Here is a 22,224-nt window from a genome sequence, read left to right as displayed (position 1 = left end):
CACTATCTCGTTAGATGACGTCGTTTTTGGTAGTTTCACGACGCTACCTAGCTTAAACTAACCTAACCTAACCTAACCTTCGCACTTCTATCGTTAGAAAACGTTTTACTCGCAACTTTACAATGTTTTCTACAAGATTACGACGGTTTCATGCGCTTTCACATTAGATATCGTAGTTCCCGACTTGTAATGTTGAAAAACACTACATCTCACTAAGTGACATTGTTTAATGCGGTTTTACGACGGTTGATATGTCAACCTAACCTAACATTCGCACTTGTATCTAAAGACGCTCAATTACACTGTTTCGTTCACAATTACGATATTTGCTTGACCTCACAGTTTCTCACCAACTTATTACAGTACAGAACGCTGTATCTCGCTAAATGACATCGTTCTTTAAGGTTTCACGATAGTTGCATGCGGTTTAACGAGAATGTCACAACATAGCAGTTTCGCACTTGTAACGGTACAACACGCAGTATTTGGCTTGTTCATGCCGTTTTGAGTGCTTTCACAACATTTTACCTGTCGCAGTTTCGTACTCGCATTAAAACAACACTATCTCGTTAGATGACGTCGTTTTTGGTGGTTTCACGACGCTACCTAGCTTAAACTAACATAACTCAAACTAACCGGACCTTCGCACTTCTATCGTTAGAAAACGTTTTATTCGCTACTTTACAATGTTTTCTACAAGATTACGACGGTTTCATGCGCTTTCACATTAGATATCGCAGTTCCCGACTTGTAATGGTGAAAAACACAGCATCTCACTAAGTGACATTGTTTAACGCGGTTTTAGCGCGGTTCATATCTTAACCTAACCTAACCTTACCTAAACCAACCTAACCTAACCTAACCTAACCAAACCTTACCTAACATACCCTAACCTAACCTAACCTAACCTAACCTAACCAAACCTAACCTAACCTAACCTAACGTAACCTAACCTAACCTAACCTAACCTAACCTAACCTAACCTAACGACGTTTGCAAGCGCTTTCACATTAGATATCGCAGTTCCCGACTTGTAATGGTGAAAAACACTGCATCTCACTAAGTGACATTGATTAATGCGGTTTTACGACGGTTCATATCTTAACCTACCCTAACATTCGCACTTGTATTAAAAAACGCTCTATTACACTGTTTCGTTCACAATTAGGATATTTGCATAACCTCACAGTTTTTCACCAACTTATTGCAGTACAGAACGCTGTATCTCGCTAAATGACATTGTTCTTTAAGGTTTCACGATGCTTGCATGCGCTTTACCGTGAATGTCACAACATAGCAGTTTCGCACTTGTAACGGTACAACACGCAGTATTTGGCTTGTTCATGCCGTTTTGTGTGCTTTCACAACATTTCACCTATCGCAGTTTATTACTCGCTATAAAACAACACTATCTCGTTAGATGACGTCGTTTTTGGTAGTTTCACGACGCTACCTAGCCTAAACTAACCTAACCTAACCTAACCTTCGCACTTCTATCGTTAGAAAACGTTTTACTCGCCACTTTACAATGTTTTCTACAAGATTACGACGGTTTCATGCGCTTTCACATTAGATATCGTAGTTCCCGACTTGTAATGTTGAAAAACACTACATCTCACTAAGTGACATTGTTTAATGCGGTTTTACGACGGTTGATATGTCAACCTAACCTAACATTCGCACTTGTATCTAAAGACGCTCAATTACACTGTTTCGTTCACAATTACGATATTTGCTTGACCTCACAGTTTCTCACCAACTTATTACAGTACAGAACGCTGTATCTCGCTAAATGACATCGTTCTTTAAGGTTTCACGATACTTGCATGCGCTTTACCGAGAATGTCACAACATAGCAGTTTCGCACTTGTAACGGTACAACACGCAGTATTTGGCTTGTTCATGCCGTTTTGTGTGCTTTCACAACATTTTACCTATCGCAGTTTCGTACTCGCAATAAAACAACACTATCTCGTTAGATGACGTCGTTTTTGGTGGTTTCACGACGCTACCTAGCTTAAACTAACATAACTCAACCTAACATAACCTTCGCACTTCTATCGTTAGAAAACGTTTTACTCGCTACTTTACATTGCTTTCTACAACATTACGACGGTTTCAAGCGCTTTCACATTAGATATCGCAGTTCCCAACTTGTACAGGTGAAAATCACTGCATCTCACTAAGTGACATTGTTTATTGCGGTTTTACGACGGTTCATACCTTAACCTAACGTAACCTAACCTAACCTAACCTAACCTAACCTAACCAAACCTAACCTAACCTAACCTAACGTAACCTAACCTAACCTAACCTAACCTAACGACGTTTGCAAGTGCTTTCACATTAGATATCGCAGTTCCCGACTTGTAATGGTGAAAAACACTGCATCTCACTAAGTGACATTGATTAATGCGGTTTTACGACGGTTCATATCTTAACCTAACCTAACATTCGCACTTGTATTAAAAAACGCTCTATTACACTGTTTCATTCACAATTACGATATTTGCATAACCTCACAGTTTTTCACCAACTTATTGCAGTACAGAACGCTGTATCTCGCTAAATGACATTGTTCTTTAAGGTTTCACGATGCTTGCATGCGCTTTAACGAGAATATTACAATATAGCAGTTTCGCACTTGTAACGGTAGAACACGCAGTATTTGGCTTGTTCATGCCGTTTTGTGTGCATTCACAACATTTCACTATCGCAGTTTAATACTCGCAATAAAACAACCCTATCTCGTTAGATGACGTCGTTTTTGGTAGTTTCACGACGCTACCTAGCTTAAACTAACCTAACCTAACCTAACCTTCGCACTTCTATCGTTAGAAAACGTTTTACTCGCAATTTTACAATGTTTTCTACACGATTACGACGGTTTCATGCGCTTTCACATTAGATATCGTAGTTCCCGACTTGTTGAAAAACACTACATCTCACTAAGTGACATTGTTTAATGCGGTTTTACGACAGTTGATATCTCAACCTAACCTAACATTCGCACTTGTATCTAAATACGCTCAATTACACTGTTTCGTTCACAATTACGATATTTGCTTGACCTCACAGTTTCTCACCAACTTATTACAGTACAGAACGCTGTATCTCGCTAGATGACATCGTTCTTTAAGGTTTCACGATACTTGCATGCGCTTTAACGAGAATATCACAATAAAGCAGTTTCGCACTTGTAACGGCACAAGACGCAGTATCTGGCTAGTTCATGCCATTTTGTGTGCTTTCACAATATTTCACCTATCGCAGTTTCGTACTCGCAATAAAACAACACTATCTCGTTAGATGACATCGTTTTTGGTGGTTTCACGACGCTACCTAGCTCAAACTAACCGAACCTTCGCACTTCTATTGTTAGAAAACGTTTTATTCGCTACTTTACAATGTTTTCTACAAGCTTACGACGGTTTCATGCGCTTTCACATTAGAGATCGCAGTTCCCGACTTGTAATGTTGGAAAACACAGCATCTCACTAAGTGACATTGTTTAATGCGGTTTTAGCGCGGTTCATATCTTAACCTAACCTAACCTTACCTAACCCAACCTAACCTAACCTAACCTAACCAAACCTTACCTAACATACCCTAACCTAACCTAACCTAACCTAACCAAACCTAACCTAACCTAACCTAACCTAACCTAACCTAACGACGTTTGCAAGCGCTTTCACATTAGATATCGCAGTTCCCGACTTGTAATGGTGAAAACACTGCATCTCACTAAGTGACATTGTTTAATGCGGTTTTACGACGGTTCATACCTTAACCTAACCTAACCTTACCTAACCTAACCTAACCTAACCCAACCCAACTTAACCTAACCTAACCTAACCTAAACTAACCTAACCCAACCTAACCTAACCTAACCTAACCTAACCCAACCTAACCCAACCCATCCCAACCTAACCTAACCTAAGCTAACCTAACCTAACCTAACCAAACCTAACCTAACCTAACTTAACCTAACCTAACGTAACCTAACCTAACCTATTCTAACGTAACCTAACCTTACCTGACCTTACCTAACCTAACGTAACCTAACCTAACCTAACATAACCTAACGTAACCTAACCTAACCTAACCTAACGTAACCCAACCCAACCCAACCCAACAACACCCAACCCAACCCAACCCAACAACACCCAACCCAACCTAACCTAACCTTACCTAACCTAACCAAATTATCCTTACCTAACCTAACCTAACCTAACGTAACCTAACCTAACCTAACCTAACGTAACCTAACCTAACGTAACCTAACCTAACCTAACCTAACCCAACCTAACCTAACCTAACCTAACCTAACCCAACTCAACCCAACCTAACCTAATCTAACCAAACCTAACCTAACCAAACCTAACCTAACCTAACCTAACCTAACCTAACCTAACGACGGTTGCAAGCGCTTTCACATTAAATATCGCAGTTCCCCAATTTTAATGGTGAAAAACACTGCATCTCAGTAATTGACATTGTTTAATGCGGTTTTACGACGGTTCATATCTTAACCTAACCTAACATTCGCACTTGTATCTAAAAACGCTCTATTACACTGTTTCGTCCACAATTACGATATTTGCATAACCTCACAGTTTTTCACCAACTTATTGCAGTACAGAACGCTGTATCTCGCTAAATGACATTGTTCTTTAAGGTTTCACGATGCTTGCATGCGATTTAACGAGAATATCACAATATAGCAGTTTCGCACTTGTAACGGTAGAACACGCAGTATTTGGCTTGTTCATGCCGTTTTGTGTGCTTTCACAACATTTCACCTATCGCAGTTTAATACTTGCTATAAAACAACACTATCTCGTTAGATGACGTCGTTTTTGGTAGTTTCACGACGCTACCTAGCTTAAACTAACCTAACCTAACCTAACCTTCGCACTTCCATCGTTAGAAAACGTTTGACTCGCCACTTTACAATGTTTTCTACAAGATTACGACGGTTTCATGCGCTTTCACATTAGATATCGTAGTTCCCGACTTGTAATGTTGAAAAACACTACATATCACTAAGTGACATTGTTTAATGCGGTTTTACGACGGTTGATTTGTCAACCTAACCTAACATTCGCACTTGTATCTAAAGACGCTCAATTACACTGTTTCGTTCACAATTACGATATTTGCTTGACCTCACAGTTTCTCACCAACTTATTACAGTACAGAACGCGGTATCTCGCTAAATGACATCGTTCTTTAAGGTTTCACGATACTTGCATGCGCTTTACCGAGAATGTCACAACATAGCACTTTCGCACTTGTAACGGTACAACACGCAGTATTTGGCTTGTTCATGCCGTTTTGTGTGCTTTCACAACATTTTACCTATCGCAGTTTCGTACTCGCAATAAAACAACACTATCTCGTTAGACGACGTCGTTTTTGGTGGTTTCACGACGCTACCTAGCTTAAACTAACATAACTCAACCTAACATAACCTTCGCACTTCTATCGTTAGAAAACGTTTTACTCGCTACTTTACATTGCTTTCTACAACATTACGACGGTTTCAAGCGCTTTCACATTAGATATCGCAGTTCCCAACTTGTAAAGGTGAAAAACACTGCATCTCACTAAGTGACATTGTTTATTGCGGTTTTACGACGGTTCATACCTTAACCTAACGTAACCTAACCTAACCTAACCCAACCTAACCTAACATAACCTAACCTAACCTAACCTAACCTAACCAAACCTAACCTAACGTAACCTAACCTAACCTAACCTAACCTAACCTAACGACGTTTGCAAGTGCTTTCACACTAGATATCGCAGTTCCCAACTTGTAATGGTGAAAAACACTGCATCTCACTAAGTGACATTGTTTAATGCGGTTTTACGACGGTTCATATCTTAACCTAACCTAACATTCGCACTTGTATTAAAAAACGCTCTATTACACTGTTTCGTTCACAATTAGGATCTTTGCATAACCTCACAGTTTTTCACCAACTTATTGCAGTACAGAACGCTGTATCTCGCTAAATGACATCGTTCTTTAAGGTTTCACGATGCTTGCATGCGCTTTAACGAGAATATCACAACATAGCAGTTTCGCACTTGTAACGGTACAACACGCAGTATTTGGCTTGCTCATGCCGTTTTGTGTGCTTTCACAACATTTCACCTATCGCAGTTTCGTACTCGCAATAAAACAACACTATCTCGTTAGATGACGTTGTTTTTGGTAGTTTCACGACGCTACCTAGCTTAAACTAACAACTCAACCTAACATGACCTTCGCACTTCTATCGTTAGAAAACGTTTTACTCGCTACTTTATTATTATTTATTATTTGAAACAAATCCCGCAGCGCCACTTAGGCATTATTGCGGGGGGCACAGAGCCTCATAAAATGAATCCGCAGTCTTGCGGCCAACTACATCGGCTGGTAACGTGTTCCATTCAACAATGGATTGCGGAAAAAAAGAATGCTTAAAAAGATCCGTTCTGGGGTTGTATGGCCGTACTTTAAATTTGTGATCATGACGGGAGGATTGATAATACGCTTTTTTTAAATAATCTGAAGCATTAATGCCCGTTTTATTGTTATATATCGAATAAAATAGTTTTAATCTTAGATTACGTCTTCGATCTTGTAAATATTGCCAATTAAGTTCTCTTTTCATACAACGGGAGCTTTCAGTTCGGCCATATTTTCCCAGAACAAATCTTGCTGCCATCGACTGAATGCGCTCTAATTCATGAATATGTATTTTGTTAAACGGATCCCACACAGGACAGGCGTATTCTAGTATTGGTCTCACATAGGCATAATATGCGGCCTGTTTAACTTCCTTGGTTACATGTTTAAGATTTCTTTGTAAAAAGCCTAGGGCTTTTCCCGCTCTACTTACAACACTGCCAATGTGCTCAGACCATCCCCCATCCTCAGAAAGCGTGACACCCAAATACTTATATTTGTGTTCATACCTAATAACTTCATTGTTTAAGATGTACTGATTTGTAAATCTATTAACCTTTTTGGTGAAACTGACGTGAACACATTTATTCGTGTTTAATACCATGTCATTATTTTTACACCATGCCTCCACGTGATTAAGGTCATCCTGAAGCTGGGTGGAATCCGTTTGGTCGGTCAATTCAGTATACAACACACAGTCATCAGCAAACATTCTAATACGACACCTAATTGTATCCGAAATATCATTAATAAACACAAGGAAGAGAAGCGGACCGAGTACGGAACCCTGAGGTACCCCTGATGTCACCGAAGCTAAACACGAACAAGATCCACCAAGCACAACCTTTTGTTTTCTTGAAGTTAAATAGTCCGCAATCCAACGGCAAATGGTTTGATGAATGTTCAAGTTCTGCAGTTTTTGAATCAGAATAGAGTGTGATACCGTATCGAAAGCCTTTCTGAAGTCTAAAAATAAACAATCAATCTGTCCTCGATTATCTAAAACTGATGCTATATCATGATAGAATTCAATTAATTGGGTTGTGCATGAAAAACCCTGTCTAAATCCGTGTTGTTTAGGATTAAAAAATTTAATTGAAGTCAGGTGATTCATTAAAGCAGAAAAAAGAACATGTTCAAGTACTTTACAACAAATCGGCGTCAAAGAAATTGGTCTGTAATTTGATACGTCTGATTTAGAACCACTTTTGAAAACTGGCACAACATTAGCTATTTTCCAATCATCAGGAAGCTTGCCTTCATCGAGTGATTTTTTATAGATAACATAAAGGTAACGAGCCACTGCCTCAGAGCAAAGTTTTAAAACTCTTGGTGATATGCCATCTGGGCCAGTTGCTTTACCTTCGTCAATGCGCTGTAACAACTTCATTATGCCATTGAATGAAAGCTCTATCTCACCCATAGGCAAATATTGTTCTTTTTTATTCGTGACAATCACTTGTGTAGGTGGGCGGAAGACCGATTTAAAGAAGTCGTTAAAAAGTGTGGCTTTATCTCGATCCTCAATTACAATCTCGCCACCGTGACGTAGGTTTGGTGGGCTAACCTTCTCAGTACCACATCGTCTCATATATTTCCAAAACCTTTTCTTATTAGAAAAGTCAGCGGCCAGACTCTTAAAATACTTTTTCTTGGCTTCTTTCAGTTCCATTTTATAAAGTGATGTCAAATCTTTCATTTTATTAAAATTTTCAGGGGATTTTTTTTGGCAGTATCGGGAAAAAGCCCTCTTGCGCTTTTTGATAAGCTGAATAAGATGCCCCTTAATCCAAGGTTTCTTTATTTTACTCAGTTTATCGCTTGAGACGCTCGGGACGTGACGCCGAATGAGCCCAGTAATGCGTTCCTTAAACACTTGCCATAGCTGCTCAACAGTTGCTTCGTCTGCACTGCATTCAAAAGACAGAAATTGTTGCTCAAGACCAGCTGATATTTGCTGATAGTTTGCTTTACTATAAAAGAAGATTCTCCTAGATTCGCATTTCTTTGTATTTACCCGAGATCTTGTTAGCTTTGCAAAGACGGCGTTGTGATCACTAATACCGGGAATAACGTGTGTTTCATTAATGACATCAGGGGTATTACAAAACAACAAATCCAGAATGTTGTCACCTCGCGTAGGACTGGAAACATACTGCATGAGGCCGAGCACGTCAGTCAACGTTTTCAATTCACAGTATGTCGCTGCCTGAGACTTTAAGACACAATTACCGTTATTCCACTCAGCATCCGGTAAATTAAAGTCACCAGCAAGAACGACACATTCTTTAGAAAATGTGCAGGCAATTTTTCTCAGCTGACGCATAACATTCGGTTCAAAGACAGGAGGCCGATAGAAAGCACCAACAATGAAACTAGAACGATTACTTTGCACTACTCGGCACCAAACAGATTCAGTTTCATTGTTATCAATAAAAATTTCTTCGGACATCAAAGAATCCTTCACAAGAATGAAAACACCACCACCATGCGTTGACCGGTCTTTTCGATATGTTTGAAAATTGCAAGGAAACATTTCAGAGTTCGAAACTGCTTCGTCAAGCCAAGATTCTGACCCAATGACTAAGTCAGCGTTCACTGACCCAATAAGGCCACCCAGCTCATCAGCTTTATTCTTAACACTTCGGCAATTCATCATCAGAAGGGCAATATCTCGGGCACCTTGGGGCTTTTGTCTCACTTCTTTGTTATCGCGTCACGAACGTCTTACTTTTGTGACATCTTGCGCAACACTATCCCAAGTGTAAGTCCTACCGTCAATGATAAGCTTATCAAAAGAAAGTTTCACTGTGTGACCATCTGCTTTTTTTGATTTTGCATATTCCCATAAGTGCTTTCTTTTTTCGCGCACCTGCTTGGAATAGTCGTCACTGATTGATAAGCCAGAATCTTTCAATTTGTGTGCATTTTTGTAGAGATCAGCTTTTTCTCGAAAGTTGTAAAGCCGTAGAATGACTGGTCTGTTCTTCCCCCGCTTCTTTGTTCCAATGCGGTGAATTCTTTCAACACTCATTAAGGTGACACCCATTTTAGCAGTAAAAATATCGTCAAGAACAGTTTTACGAAGTGATTCAGTTGTTTCACCAGTACTTTCTTTCAACCCATATACAACCAAATTATTACGTCTGCTTCTGTTCTCAAGATCATCGAGTTTCACTTGCATCTCAACAATGCCTGCCGATATTCGATCCACTGTTTTCTCACAACGTTCAAATTGTACACTTTTACCGGCAAGGCATTTTAATTCACTTTCAATTGAGTCTAACCTCTGATCCGTAAGAGCAATGTAGTCGTCGAGCTTCTTTCTAATTGTTCCCATCACCTCAAGTATTTCTTTTTGACCTTTAAGTAGCTCCTGCATTGCAGAATCATTAGGGCCCGGGTTCATTTCAATGTCCCCACTCAGAAGCAATACCAACATACACGCAGCATCAAAGCACTCGGCCACTCCATCACAAAAGGCTCTTGGGCAAGGCAACACCACCAGGCACCGGAAAGTCGTGGTGCATTTGGAATAGGAATGTTTTTTACTAACCTGCAGAACGTACAAGAGCAGATTATTCCGTGGCCGCATGCTGGCGGTGAAACCCTGCCCAATGCCGCTGAAAACGTGTGGGGCGTATCTCGAGGCCTCGCTTGTCGCTGTCGATTTGACTGTGTAGTTCAAAGCACCGGAAACCGAAACTTGAGCTGGCCACCGAATCCAGGAAAATTCATCTGTGCAGCGGAATTCAGGACTGCGCTGATTGGCGTCGGGTGACAAAATCACTGGCAGCAGGCTTTCCGGTGACCATCCATCCGATGATAACCCCAGGCACAAGGCGAGAATCTGCAGAACGTACAAGAGCAGATTATTCCGTGGCCGCATGCTGGCGGTGAAACCCTGCCCAATGCCGCTGAAAACGTGTGGGGCGTATCTCGAGGCCTCGCTTGTCGCTGTCGATTTGACTGTGTAGTTCAAAGCACCGGAAACCGAAACTTGAGCTGGCCACCGAATCCAGGAAAATTCATCTGTGCAGCGGAATTCAGGACTGCGCTGATTGGCGTCGGGTGACAAAATCACTGGCAGCAGGCTTTCCGGTGACCATCCATCCGATGATAACCCCAGGCACAAGGCGAGAATCTGCAGAACGTACAAGAGCAGATTATTCCGTGGCCGCATGCTGGCGGTGAAACCCTGCCCAATGTAAATAACTTTACATTGCTTTCTACAACATTACGACGGTTTCAAGCACTTTCACATTAGATATCACAGTTCCCAACTTGTAAAGGTGAAAAACACTGCATCTCACTAAGTGACATTGTTTAATGCGGTTTTACGACGGTTCATACCTTAACCTAACCTAACCTAACCTAACCTAACCTAACCTAACCTTACCTAACCTAACCTAACCTAACCCAACCCAACTTAACCTAACCTAACCTAACCTAACCTAAACTAACCTAACCCAACCTAACCTAACCTAACCCAACCTAACCCAACCCAACCCAACCTAACCTAAGCTAACCTAACCTAACCTAACCAAACCTAACCTAACTTAACCTAACCTAACGTAACCTAACCTAACCTATTCTAACGTAACCTAACCTTACCTGACCTAACCTAACCTAACGTAACCTAACCTAACCTAACATAACCTAACGTAACCTAACCTAACCTAACGTAACCTAACCTAACCTAACCCAACCTAACCCAACCCAACCCAACCCAACAACACCCAACCCAACCTAACCTAACCTTACCTAACCTAACCAAATTATCCTTACCTAACCTAACCTAACCTAACGTAACGTAACCTAACCTAACCTAACGTAAGCTAACCTAACGTAACCTAACCTAACCTAACCTAACCTAACCCAACCTAACCTAACCTAACCTAACCTAACCCAACTCAACCCAACCTAACCTAACCTAACCTAACCTAACCTAACCTAACCTAACCAAACCTAACCTAACCTAACCTAACCTAACCTAACCTAACGACGGTTGCAAGCGCTTTCACAATAAATATCGCAGTTCCCAACTTTTAATGGTGAAAAACACTGCATCTCAGTAATTGACATTGTTTAATGCGGTTTTACGACGGTTCATATCTTAACCTAACCTAACATTCGCACTTGTATCTAAAAACGCTCTATTACACTGTTTTGTTCACAATTACGATATTTGCATAACCTCACAGTTTTTCACCAACTTATTGCAGTACAGAACGCTGTATCTCGCTAAATGACATTGTTCTTTAAGGTTTCACGATGCTTGCATGCGATTTAACGAGAATATCACAATATAGCAGTTTCGCACTTGTAACGGTAGAACACGCAGTATTTGGCTTGTTCATGCCGTTTTGTGTGCTTTCACAACATTTCACCTATCGCAGTTTAATACTCGCTATAAAACAACACTATCTCGTTAGATGACGTCGTTTTTGGTAGTTTCACGACGCTACCTAGCTTAAACTAACCTAACCTAACCTAACCTTCGCACTTCCATCGTTAGAAAACGTTTGACTCGCCACTTTACAATGTTTTCTACAAGATTACGACGGTTTCATGCGCTTTCACATTAGATATCGTAGTTCCCGACTTGTAATGTTGAAAAACACTACATATCACTAAGTGACATTGTTTAATGCGGTTTTACGACGGTTGATATGTCAACCTAACCTAACATTCGCACTCGTATCTAAAGACGCTCAATTACACTGTTTCGTTCACAATTACGATATTTGCTTGACCTCACAGTTTCTCACCAACTTATTACAGTACAGAACGCGGTATCTCGCTAAATGACATCGTTCTTTAAGGTTTCACGATACTTGCATGCGCTTTACCGAGAATGTCACAACATAGCACTTTCGCACTTGTAACGGTACAACACGCAGTATTTGGCTTGTTCATGCCGTTTTGTGTGCTTTCACAACATTTTACCTATCGCAGTTTCGTACTCGCAATAAAACAACACTATCTCGTTAGACGACGTCGTTTTTGGTGGTTTCACGACGCTACCTAGCTTAAACTAACATAACTCAACCTAACATAACCTTCGCACTTCTATCGTTAGAAAACGTTTTACTCGCTACTTTACATTGCTTTCTACAACATTACGACGGTTTCAAGCGCTTTCACATTAGATATCGCAGTTCCCAACTTGTAAAGGTGAAAAACACTGCATCTCACTAACTGACATTGTTTATTGCGGTTTTACGACGGTTCATACCTTAACCTAACGTAACCTAACCTAACCTAACCCAACCTAACCTAACATAACCTAACCTAACCTAACCTAACCTAACCAAACCTAACCTAACGTAACCTAACCTAACCTAACCTAACCTAACCTAACGACGTTTGCAAGTGCTTTCACACTAGATATCGCAGTTCCCAACTTGTAATGGTGAAAAACACTGCATCTCACTAAGTGACATTGTTTAATGCGGTTTTACGACGGTTCATATCTTAACCTAACCTAACATTCGCACTTGTATTAAAAAACGCTCTATTACACTGTTTCGTTCACAATTAGGATCTTTGCATAACCTCACAGTTTTTCACCAACTTATTGCAGTACAGAACGCTGTATCTCGCTAAATGACATCGTTCTTTAAGGTTTCACGATGCTTGCATGCGCTTTAACGAGAATATCACAACATAGCAGTTTCGCACTTGTAACGGTACAACACGCAGTATTTGGCTTGCTCATGCCGTTTTGTGTGCTTTCACAACATTTCACCTATCGCAGTTTCGTACTCGCAATAAAACAACACTATCTCGTTAGATGACGTTGTTTTTGGTAGTTTCACGACGCTACCTAGCTTAAACTAACAACTCAACCTAACATGACCTTCGCACTTCTATCGTTAGAAAACGTTTTACTCGCTACTTTACATTGCTTTCTACAACATTACGACGGTTTCAAGCGCTTTCACATTAGATATCGCAGTTACCAACTTGTAAAGGTGAAAAACACTGCATCTCACTAAGTGACATTGTTTATTGCGGTTTTACGACGGTTCATACCTTAACCTAACGTAACCTAACCTAACCTAACCCAACCTAACCTAACATAACCTAACCTAACCTAACCTAACCTAACCAAACCTAACCTAACGTAACCTAACCTAACCTAACCTAACGACGTTTGCAAGTGCTTTCACATTAGATATCGCAGTTCCCAACTTGTAATGGTGAAAAACACTGCATCTCACTAAGTGACATTGTTTAATGCGGTTTTACGACGGTTCATATCTTAACCTAACCTAACATTCGCACTTGTATTAAAAAACGCTCTATTACACTGTTTCGTTCAAAATTAGGATATTTGCATAACCTCACAGTTTTTCACCAACTTATTGCAGTACAGAACGCTGTATCTCGCTAAATGACATCGTTCTTTAAGGTTTCACGATGCTTGCATGCGCTTTAACGAGAATATCACAACATAGCAGTTTCGCACTTGTAACGGTACAACACGCAGTATTTGGCATGTTCATGCCGTTTTGTGTGCTTTCACAACATTTCACCTATCGCAGTTTCGTACTCGCAATAAAACAACACTATCTCGTTAGATGACGTTGTTTTTGGTAGTTTCACGACGCTACCTAGCTTAAACTAACATAACTCAACCTAACATGACCTTCGCACTTCTATCGTTAGAAAACGTTTTACTCGCTACTTTACATTGCTTTCTACAACATTACGACGGTTTCAAGCGCTTTCACATTAGATATCACAGTTCCAAACTTGTAAAGGTGAAAAACACTGCATCTCACTAAGTGACATTGTTTAATGCGGTTTTACGACGGTTCATACCTTAACCTAACCTAACCTAACCTAACCTAACCTTACCTAACCTAACCTAACCTAACCCAACCCAACTTAACCTAACCTAACCTAACCTAACCTAAACTAACCTAACCCAACCTAACCTAACCTAACCCAACCCAACCCAACCCAACCTAACCTAACCTAAGCTAACCTAACCTAACCTAACCAAACCTAACCTAACCTAACTTAACCTAACCTAACGTAACCTAACCTAACCTATTCTAACGTAACCTAACCTTACCTGACCTAACCTAACCTAACGTAACCTAACCTAACCTAACATAACCTAACGTAACCTAACCTAACCTAACCTAACGTAACCTAACCTAACCTAACCCAACCTAACCCAACCCAACCCAACCCAACAACACCCAACCCAACCTAACCTAACCTAACCTAACCTTACCTAACCTAACCAAATTATCCGTACCTAACCTAACCTAACCTAACGTAACGTAACCTAACCTAACCTAACCTAACGTAACCTAACCTAACGTAACCTAACCTAACCTAACCTAACCTAACCCAACCTAACCTAACCTAACCTAACCTAACCCAACTCAACCCAACCTAACCTAATCTAACCTAACCTAACCTAACCTAACCTAACCAAACCTAACCTGACCTAACCTAACCTAACCTAACCTAACCTAACCTAACCTAACGACGGTTGCAAGCGCTTTCACATTAAATATCGCAGTTCCCCACTTTTAATGGTGAAAAACACTGCATCTCAGTAATTGACATTGTTTAATGCGGTTTTACGACGGTTCATATCTTAACCTAACCTAACATTCGCACTTGTATCTAAAAACGCTCTATTACACTGTTTTGTTCACAATTACGATATTTGCATAACCTCACAGTTTTTCACCAACTTATTGCAGTACAGAACGCTGTATCTCGCTAAATGACATTGTTCTTTAAGGTTTCACGATGCTTGCATGCGATTTACCGAGAATATCACAATATAGCAGTTTCGCACTTGTAACGGTAGAACACGCAGTATTTGGCTTGTTCATGCCGTTTTGTGTGCTTTCACAACATTTCACCTATCGCAGTTTAATACTCGCTATAAAACAACACTATCTCGTTAGACGACGTCGTTTTTGGTAGTTTCACGACGCTACCTAGCTTAAACTAACATAACTCAACCTAACATGACCTTCGCACTTCTATCGTTAGAAAACGTTTTACTCGCTACTTTACATTGCTTTCTACAACATTACGACGGTTTCAAGCGCTTTCACATTAGATATCACAGTTCCAAACTTGTAAAGGTGAAAAACACTGCATCTCACTAAGTGACATTGTTTAATGCGGTTTTACCTTAACCTAACCTAACCTAACCTAACCTAACCTTACCTAACCTAACCTAACCTAACCCAACCCAACTTAACCTAACCTAACCTAACCTAAACTAACCTAACCCAACCTAACCTAACCTAACCCAACCTAACCTAACCCAACCCAACCTAACCTAACCTAAGCTAACCTAACCTAACCTAACCAAACCTAACCTAACCTAACTTAACCTAACCTAACGTAACCTAACCTAACCTATTCTAACGTAACCTAACCTTACCTGACCTAACCTAACCTAACGTAACCTAACCTAACCTAACATAACTTAACGTAACTTAACCTAACCTAACCTAACGTAACCTAACCTAACCTAACCCAACCTAACCCAACCCAACCCAACCCAACAACACCCAACCCAACCTAACCTAACCTAACCTAACCTTACCTAACCTAACCTAACCTAACCTAACGTAACGTAACCTAACCTAACCTAACCTAACGTAACCTAACCTAACGTAACCTAACCTAACCTAACCTAACCTAACCCAACCTAACCTAACCTAACCTAACCCAACTCAACCCAACCTAACCTAATCTAACCTAACCTAACCTAACCTAACCAAACCTAACCTAACCTAACGACGGTTGCAAGCGCTTTCACATTAAATATCGCAGTTCCCCACTTTTAATGGTGAAAAACACTGCATCTCAGTAATTGACAATGTTTAATGCGGTTTTACGACGGTTCATATCTTAACCTAACCTAACATTCGCACTTGTATCTAAAAACGCTCTATTACACTGTTTTGTTCACAATTACGATATTTGCATAACCTCACAGTTTTTCACCAACTTATTGCAGTACAGAACGCTGTATCTCGCTAAATGACATTGTTCTTTAGGTTTCACGATGCTTGCATGCGATTTAACGAGAATATCACAATATAGCAGTTTCGCACTTGTAACGGTAGAACACGCAGTATTTGGCTTGTTCATGCCGTTTTGTGTGCTTTCACAACATTTCACCTATCGCAGTTTAATTCTCGCTATAAAACAACACTATCTCGTTAGATGACGTCATTTTTGGTAGTTTCACGACGCTACCGAGCTTAAACTAACCTAACCTAACCTAACCTTCGCACTTCTATCGTTAGAAAACGTTTTACTCGCCACTTTACAATGTTTTCTACAAGATTACGACGGTTTCATGCGCTTTCACATTAGATATCGTAGTTCCCGACTTGTAATGTTGAAAAACACTACATCTCACTAAGTGACATTGTTTAATGCGGTTTTACGACGGTTGATATGTCAACCTAACCTAACATTCGCACTTGTATCTAAAGACGCTCAATTACACTGTTTCGTTCACAATTACGATATTTGCTTGACCTCACAGTTTCTCACCAACTTATTACAGTACAGAACGCTGTATCTCGCTAAATGACATCGTTCTTTAAGGTTTCATGATACTTGCATGCGCTTTACCGAGAATGTCACAACATAGCACTTTCGCACTTGTAACGGTACAACACGCAGTATTTGGCTTGTTCATGCCGTTTTGTGTGCTTTCACAACATTTTACCTATCGCAGTTTCGTACTCGCAATAAAACAACACTATCTCGTTAGATGACGTCGTTTTTGGTGGTTTCACGACGCTACCTAGCTTAAACTAACATAACTCAACCTAACATAACCTTCGCACTTCTATCGTTAGAAAACGTTTTACTCGCTACTTTACATTGCTTTCTACAACATTACGACGGTTTCAAGCGCTTTCACATTAGATATCGCAGTTACCAACTTGTAAAGGTGAAAAACACTGCATCTCACTAAGTGACATTGTTTATTGCGGTTTTACGACGGTTCATACCTTAACCTAACGTAACCTAACCTAACCTAACCCAACCTAACCTCACATAACCTAACCTAACCTAACCTAACCTAACCAAACCTAACCTAACGTAACCTAACCTAACCTAACCTAACGACGTTTGCAAGTGCTTTCACATTAGATATCGCAGTTCCCAACTTGTAATGGTGAAAAACACTGCATCTCACTAAGTGACATTGTTTAATGCGGTTTTACGACGGTTCATATCTTAACCTAACCTAACATTCGCACTTGTATTAAAAAACGCTCTATTACACTGTTTCGTTCACAATTAGGATATTTGCATAACCTCACAGTTTTTCACCAACTTATTGCAGTACAGAACGCTGTATCTCGCTAAATGACATCGTTCTTTAAGGTTTCACGATGCTTGCATGCGCTTTAACGAGAATATCACAACATAGCAGTTTCGCACTTGTAACGGTACAACATGCAGTATTTGGCTTGTTCATGCCGTTTTGTGTGCTTTCACAACATTTCACCTATCGCAGTTTCGTACTCGCAATAAAACAACACTATCTCGTTAGATGACGTTGTTTTTGGTAGTTTCACGACGCTACCTAGCTTAAACTAACATAACTCAACCTAACATGACCTTCGCACTTCTATCGTTAGAAAACGTTTTACTCGCTACTTTACATTGCTTTCTACAACATTACGACGGTTTCAAGCGCTTTCACATTAGATATCACAGTTCCAAACTTGTAAAGGTGAAAAACACTGCATCTCACTAAGTGACATTGTTTAATGCGGTTTTACGACGGTTCATACCTTAACCTAACCTAACCTAACCTAACCTTACCTAACCTAACCTAACCTAACCCAACCCAACTTAACCTAACCTAACCTAAACTAACCTAACCCAACCTAACCTAACCTAACCCAACCCAACCCAACCCAACCTAACCTAACCTAAGCTAACCTAACCTAACCTAACCAAACCTAACCTAACCTAACTTAACCTAACCTAACGTAACCTAACCTAACCTATTCTAACGTAACCTAACCTTACCTGACCTAACCTAACCTAACGTAACCTAACCTAACATAACATAACCTAACGTAACCTAACCTAACCTAACCTAACGTAACCTAACCTAACCTAACCCAACCTAACCCAACCCAACCCAACCTAACCTAACCTAACCTAACCTTACCTAACCTAAACAAATTATCCGTACCTAACCTAACCTAACCTAACGTAACGTAACCTAACCTAACCTAACCTACCGTAACCTAACCTAACGTAACCTAACCTAACCTAACCTAACCTAACCCAACCTAACCTAACCTAACCTAACCCAACTCAACCCAACCTAACCTAATCTAACCTAACCTAACCTAACCTAACCTAACCTAACCAAACCTAACCTGACCTAACCTAACCTAACCTAACCTAACCTAACCTAACGACGGTTGCAAGCGCTTTCACATTAAATATCGCAGTTCCCCACTTTTAATGGTGAAAAACACTGCATCTCAGTAATTGACATTGTTTAATGCGGTTTTACGACGGTTCATATCTTAACCTAACCTAACATTCGCACTTGTATCTAAAAACGCTCTATTACACTGTTTTGTTCACAATTACGATATTTGCATAACCTCACAGTTTTTCACCAACTTATTGCAGTACAGAACGCTGTATCTCGCTAAATGACATTGTTCTTTAAGGTTTCACGATGCTTGCATGCGATTTAACGAGAATATCACAATATAGCAGTTTCGCACTTGTAACGGTAGAACACGCAGTATTTGGCTTGTTCATGCCGTTTTGTGTGCTTTCACAACATTTCACCTATCGCAGTTTAATACTCGCTATAAAACAACACTATCTCGTTAGATGACGTCGTTTTTGGTAGTTTCACGACGCTACCTAGCTTAAACTAACATAACTCAACCTAACATGACCTTCGCACTTCTATCGTTAGAAAACGTTTTACTCGCTACTTTACATTGCTTTCTACAACATTACGACGGTTTCAAGCGCTTTCACATTAGATATCACAGTTCCAAACTTGTAAAGGTGAAAAACACTGCATCTCACTAAGTGACATTGTTTAATGCGGTTTTACCTTAACCTAACCTAACCTAACCTAACCTTACCTAACCTAACCTAACCTAACCCAACCCAACTTAACCTAACCTAACCTAACCTAACCTAAACTAACCTAACCCAACCTAACCTAACCTAACCCAACCTAACCTAACCCAACCCAACCTAACCTAACCTAAGCTAACCTAACCTAACCTAACCAAACCTAACCTAACCTAACTTAACCTAACCTAACGTAACCTAACCTAACCTATTCTAACGTAACCTACCCTTACCTGACCTAACCAAACCTAACGTAACCTAACCTAACCTAACATAACCTAACGTAACCTAACCTAACCTAACCTAACGTAACCTAACCTAACCTAACCCAACCTAACCCAACCCAACCCAACCCAACAACACCCAACCCAACCTAACCTAACCTAACCTTACCTAACCTAACCTAACCTAACCTAACGTAACGTAACCTAACCTAACCTAACCTAACGTAACCTAACCTAACGTAACCTAACCTAACCTAACCTAACCCAACCTAACCTAACCTAACCTAACCCAACTCAACCCAACCTAACCTAATCTAACCTAACCTAACCTAACCTAACCAAACCTAACCTAACCTAACCTAACCTAACGACGGTTGCAAGCGCTTTCACATTAAATATCGCAGTTCCCCACTTTTAATGGTGAAAAACACTGCATCTCAGTAATTGACATTGTTTAATGCGGTTTTACGACGGTTCATATCTTAACCTAACCTAACATTCGCACTTGTATCTAAAAACGCTCTATTACACTGTTTTGTTCACAATTACGATATTTGCATAACCTCACAGTTTTTCACCAACTTATTGCAGTACAGAACGCTGTATCTCGATAAATGACATTGTTCTTTAGGTTTCACGATGCTTGCATGCGATTTAACGAGAATATCACAATATAGCAGTTTCGCACTTGTAACGGTAGAACACGCAGTATTTGGCTTGTTCATGCCGTTTTGTGTGCTTTCACAACATTTCACCTATCGCAGTTTAATACTCGCTATAAAACAACACTATCTCGTTAGATGACGTCGTTTTTGGTAGTTTCACGACGCTACCGAGCTTAAACTAACCTAACCTAACCTAACCTTCGCACTTCTATCGTTAGAAAACGTTTTACTCGCCACTTTACAATGTTTTCTACAAGATTACGACGGTTTCATGCGCTTTCACATTAGATACCGTAGTTCCCGACTTGTAATGTTGAAAAACACTACATCTCACTAAGTGACATTGTTTAATGCGGTTTTACGACGGTTGATATGTCAACCTAACCTAACATTCGCACTTGTATCTAAAGACGCTCAATTACACTGTTTCGTTCACAATTACGATATTTGCTTGACCTCACAGTTTCTCACCAACTTATTACAGTACAGAACGCTGTATCTCGCTAAATGACATCGTTCTTTAAGGTTTCACGATACTTGCATGCGCTTTACCGAGACTGTCACAACATAGCACTTTCGCACTTGTAACGGTACAACACGCAGTATTTGGCTTGTTCATGCCGTTTTGTGTGCTTTCACAACATTTCACCTATCGCAGTTTCGTACTCGCAATAAAACAACACTATCTCGTTAGATGACGTTGTTTTTGGTAGTTTCACGACGCTACCTAGCTTAAACTAACATAACTCAACCTAACATGACCTTCGCACTTCTATCGTTAGAAAACGTTTTACTCGCTACTTTACATTGCTTTCTACAACATTACGACGGTTTCAAGCGCTTTCACATTAGATATCACAGTTCCAAACTTGTAAAGGTGAAAAACACTGCATCTCACTAAGTGACATTGTTTAATGCGGTTTTACGACGGTTCATACCTTAACCTAACCTAACCTAACCTAACCTAACCTTACCTAACCTAACCTAACCTAACCCAACCCAACTTAACCTAACCTAACCTAACCTAACCTAAACTAACGTAACCCAACCTAACCTAGCCTAACCCAACCTAACCCAACCCAACCCAACCTAACCTAACCTAAGCTAACCTAACCTAACCTAACCAAACCTAACCTAACCTAACTTAACCTAACCTAACGTAACCTAACCTAACCTATTCTAACGTAACCTAACCTTACCTGACCTAACCTAACCTAACGTAACCTAACCTAACCTAACATAACCTAACGTAACCTAACCTAACCTAACCTAACGTAACCTAACCTAACCTAACCCAACCTAACCCAACCCAACCCAACCCAACAACACCCAACCCAACCTAACCTAACCTAACCTAACCTTACCTAACCTAACCAAATTATCCGTACCTAACCTAACCTAACCTAACGTAACGTAACCTAACCTAACCTAACCTAACGTAACCTAACCTAACGTAACCTAACCTAACCTAACCTAACCTAACCCAACCTAACCTAACCTAACCTAACCTAACCCAACTTAACCCAACCTAACCTAATCTAACCTAACCTAACCTAACCTAACCAAACCTAACCTAACCTAACCTAACCTAACCTAACCTAACCTAACCTAACGACACTTGCAAGCGCTTTCACATTAAATATCGCAGTTCCCCACTTTTAATGGTGAAAAACACTGCATCTCAGTAATTGACATTGTTTAATGCGGTTTTACGACGGTTCATATCTTAACC

This window comes from Rhipicephalus microplus, unplaced genomic scaffold, assembly GCF_043290135.1.
Source record: "Rhipicephalus microplus isolate Deutch F79 unplaced genomic scaffold, USDA_Rmic scaffold_111, whole genome shotgun sequence".
NCBI lineage: Eukaryota > Metazoa > Arthropoda > Arachnida > Ixodida > Ixodidae > Rhipicephalus > Rhipicephalus microplus.
This window is presented reverse-complemented; position numbering follows the sequence as displayed.